The 4,867-nt window shown below is 39.1% G+C and overlaps 1 pseudogene; it reads right to left on the reverse strand.

Moving 5' to 3' along the window:
* Nucleotides 1-1,651: 1,651 nt before the first annotated feature.
* LOC102002002 lies at nucleotides 1,652-1,871 on the reverse strand (annotated as a pseudogene).
* Nucleotides 1,872-4,867: the final 2,996 nt, after the last annotated feature.

Raw genomic sequence — 4,867 nt, forward strand, 5'->3', positions numbered from 1 at the left:
CTAGGTTCTTTAAAATTCCTTAGTACCATGATAATAGAAGATAATTCTGACTTTGGGATTTAAGGGCTTAGATATACTTTACTTAAATTTTCTGATTTATAACCTGCCTTTGCTGATCTATTTGTATCAATATAGAATGTAGTGGCTCCAGAAATTGGTGTTTCCCATACAATGCAGAAAGGATTCAATTTGTTTATGGCTGTGACTCTTCTCCTTGTTTAGGCAGTTTGCTCACCTTACTAGACCTGGATGGAGGTGGGTGGTCCTTGGACTTCCCACAGGGCAGGGAACCCTGATTGCTCTTCGAGCTGATGAGGGAGGGCGACTTGATTGAGGGAGGGGAAGGGAAATGGGAGGCGGTGGCAGGGAGGAGGCAGAAATCTTTAATAAATAAAATAAAGAAAGGATTTAATTTGTTCTCTTTATAAGTTGAGTTCTCTTGATTTGGGAATATTTGTTGTTATCTCTCCCAAAAAATTACTTCAAGCCCTTTGCCAAGGTTCACGTTCTGCTCCTAATTTGTCAATTTCATCTTTACTGAATGATAGTACAATTTCTGCTGGGTTTATTCCTGCTAATTGATGAAGTCTCGGTTTTCCTTTTAGAGTTAACTCAGAGACTTTTTCCACATAAGTTTTTAATTTTTTACTTGGTTTATGGGGTAAAAATGATCCATTCAAAGATAATATCTTGCCTCTTCATTAAAATTTCTGTTGGGAATGTCTGGAGGGTGCCATGACCAGAATGCCGTTAAGCTTCCGATCCACATGATCCACAAACACAAGCTGTAATAGCTCTTCAATCAAAGTCAATTCTCTCTCAGCTTCAGCAGATAATTTTCTGGAACTATTTAAGTCCCTGTCATCATCTAAGGTTTTTTTTTTTTTAAATATTTATTATGTATACAATATTCTGTCTGGTGTATGCCTCAATGCCAGAAGAGGGCACCAGACCTCATTACAGATGGCTGTGAGCCACCACGCGGTTGCTGAGAATTGAACTCAGGACCTTCGGAAGAGCAGGCAATGCTCTTAACCATTGGCCATCTCTCCAGCCCCCAAGGTTTTTTTTTTTTTTTTTTTTTTTAATGAATCAGTTCATCAGGTTTTACCTCAATAGTGGACCATAAATTGGAAATGTCTTCTAGCAATCTTTGGAAGTCTACCATCGATCTCTTGTAATTTGCACCTTATGGGGTCTAAATTTTTGTAAACTAATTTTATAACCTAAATAATTAATAAAAGCTTTTCTTTGTACCTTTTCAGGTTATTATTGTTGTAATTTTTCATATTCTTTACTTGTTTAGTGTTTCTTCTACCTTATCTTGAGTCCTGATAGTTGATCTTCTGCTTAATCCTATTCTACTTACAAGGCTTTCCCTTGTACTTTCTAGTTGGGTTATTGAGGTTTTCAGTTATAATTTCATTTCAACTTGAGTTCTCTTCAATGTTTTTATCTTCTTATTGAATTTGGTTTTTAAATCTTGAATTGTTTTCCTCATTACAATCAGACTTTTGAGTTTTCTTGGGCATCATTTGAGCACTTATTCTTTTTTTTTTTTTCAGTTCAAAAGGTTCTACATTTTATTACTGGAGAAATCACTCCCAACTTAAACATAATCAAATCTCCAGATTGAAAATGTTGAACTTCATCTTGTAACACTCATCAAGGATCACGATTCATCATTAATTGTTTTGCCATTCATTGTTGACTCCTTACAGGCCCAGCTTCGTTCTCCTCCAGTGTCTTCTCTTGGAGTTGTACCTGATTTTGTTGCCAGTTTTCATCTGAATCCACTGAGGAATAGGACGATTTTGCTTTTGTTTCTTAGCCAGGAATCGCTTGATTCTGAAAGTCTTGTGAGAAGACATGGCGGGAAGGCTAGACAGGCAGGTGACACACGATGGCGAAGGAAAGGCGAAGACTGAGCACTTATTCTTTTAAAAAACTTTTTTTCATTATTTTTGTTTTAGTTTTAGATTATTTGTTAATGGATAATTATTGATCATAGTCAAGCTTGTAGTCATGTTAGATTTTCTAGATGTATAGAGATATATTTCAGTTAGATAGGCATTCTTCATATCTTTCAAAGACGACAGAATATGGCATTTTTTAAAAAACATTTATTTCATGTACAATGTTCTGCCTGCATGTGTGCTTACAGGCCAGAATGGGGAACCAGCTCTCATTATGGATGGTTGTGAGCCACCATGTGGTTTCTGGGAATTGAACTCAGGACCTCTGGAAGGACAGTCGGTGCTCTCTCTTAACCGCTGAGCCATCTCTCCAGCCTGAGAATATGGCATTTTAAATTTTTTAATAACTTAGGGCTTTTCATGACAATGAGACACATCTGATCCTGGCAGCACCAATCTACTGTAAGAGGAAGATGGGCATCAAAGATGCTCCTTATGGAGTTTGGTAGCCATTTGGGCAAGAAACTGCTCTTGCCTGGACTGATGCATAAACTGGACACAAAGAACCCGCAGAGAGAGAACTACTGAACTTGCCTAAAGGTGAGATGGTCTTTTAGGGTTTCTGATTCATAAAAGAGTCCGCGAGACATTCTGCAGGACACAGCAGAAAGTGACCGAACTGCCTTTGGAATTTCCTGCTTCATGGAAATATCTGCTGGATACTATTGGCCTGTAGGTTGAAAATGGATGCCCCAACGGTACAAAAGAACTTTGGGTGACTGTCCAGGCAGTGAGATGTCTCTGACATTTCTTGAGTTTGGATTTCTTATTTGCTTAGGAGGTAATATATCCTTCTGGAGTCTTTGATGGAGTTGAAGAATGAATAGATAGTTATAGTTTTCCTTAGTTATGATAAAAGATAAGATAGATATAAGTATTGTAACTGTAATTCTGGCTTGATAACTGTTATATGTAATCTTACTATGTTAAAGTAAAGGCCTTTTTTTTTTGTTTAAACAGAAAAAAGGGAAATGATGCGGGAGAGTCTTCTGTTTTGTGTTGATTTCATTGGTTAATAAAGAAACTGCCTTGGCCCTTTAATAGGACAGAAAATTAGGTAGGCGGAGTAAACAAAACAGAATGCTGGGAGAAAGAAGTCGAGTCAGGCAGTCACCATACCTCTCCTCTCTGAGATGGATGCAGGTTAAGATCTTCCTGGTAAGCCACTACCTCGTGGTGCTACACAGATTATCAAATGTGGGTTAAAGCAAGATGTGAGAATTAGCCAATAAGAGGCTGGAACTAATGGGCCAGACAGTATATAAAAGAATACAGTTTCCATGTAATTATTTCAGGGCATAAGCTAGCTGGGTGGCTGGGAGCCAGGCAGAACGCAGCCCTCTGCTCCACTACAGTAGCCCTGGCTATCCAGGAACTTGCTCTGTAGACCAGGCTGCCTCACCTCAAACTCAGAAATCTGCTTGCCTGTGCCTCCCACATGCTGGGATTAAAGTCCTGCACCACCATGTCATTTATTCTTTTTTTGTTTTTCTTTTTTCTTTCTTTTCTTTTGAGACAGGGTTTCACTATATAGCCCTAGTTGTCCTGGAACTCACTCTGTAGATCAGGCTGACCTCAAACTCATAAACTCCTGCCTCTGTTTTCACAGTGTTGGGATTAAAGGTGTTAATGACCACTGGCAGACTTTAAGCATTTATTCTTAATATTATTATTATTCAGTGCATTCTCTTTTTAAGTTCATTAAGCTGTTTTTTGATTGTTTGTTTGCTTGTTTGTTTTTTAAATGTTCCTCAAGCTCCTTGAGTTCTTTGATTAAATTTATGATTGTTCTTTTAAACTCTATGTGTCCTGGGGTTCATCTAGGTGATTTTCATTGATGTGGTAGTTTGAATGTAATTGACTTCTATAAACTCATAGGGAGTGGCACTGTTGGAGGTATGGCCTTGTTGGAGGAAGTATGTTACTGGGGCTTTAAATCTCCTATATTCAAGCTAGTCCCAGTGTGGAAGACAGTTCATGTCCTGATGCCTGTGAATCACCTTCTCCATCACGGTGTCTGCCTTCGTGCCACCATGTCCCACCATGATGATAATGGACTAAACCTCTGAAACTGTAAGCTACTGCAATGAAATATTTTTCTTTAAAGCGTTGCCATGGTCATGGTGTCTCTTCTCAGCAATAGAAACCCTAAGTAAGACAATTGGAGAACAGTTCTATGAGAATGGTAGATTGGGGACTGCCTCAATCGTTCATATTATTTATATGTTTTGTAGTGAGATCCTGTCATGTGTACTTCTTTTGTTAGTTCTCTATTTGATATGAATACAGCAAGCTGGGACAGAACACAGAATTTGCCAGTTGTGTAGGACTTGAAGGTTAGACATGCATAAATTAGATTGAAATCTGGTGGACACAAGGTTGGATTGGCAAGCAAGAACGGGTGTTCTGATCTGATCTGATCTGAGCCTTGATTTGGGGGTAGTGCCAGAAGGGCTGTTCTGACCAGGTCAGGGCATTGTCTGTGGGACCTGGACTAGATCTGAGAGCTGGGGAAAGCCCATGAAAAGGAGACATGGACCAGGTAGGCTCACTCTTCTAGATCACAGTACAGTAGGTATAGGACCTGGCTGGGCAGAGAGAGCTTGGATGTGCTCTTGAGGGGAACCTGTAGGTTGTGGGTAAGTGGCCTGTGCCTACTTTTTAAGTAGGCACTGGGCATCCAAACTCTGGTCCTCATAGTTATGTGGCAGACACTTTGCCAACTGAGGTCCTCTCCCCTGCCCTCCCTCTTTTTAACAATGAGAACCATATAATTAATTTTACCAAATTAATATAGGTCTTTTTTGTTTTTGTTTCTTAAAAATATTTATTTATTTATTATGTGTACAATATTCTGTCTGTGTGTCTGCCTGCAGCCAGAAGAGGGCATC

The sequence above is a fragment of the Microtus ochrogaster genome, chromosome 8 (assembly GCF_000317375.1).
Source record: "Microtus ochrogaster isolate Prairie Vole_2 chromosome 8, MicOch1.0, whole genome shotgun sequence".
In the NCBI taxonomy this organism is placed as follows: domain Eukaryota; kingdom Metazoa; phylum Chordata; class Mammalia; order Rodentia; family Cricetidae; genus Microtus; species Microtus ochrogaster.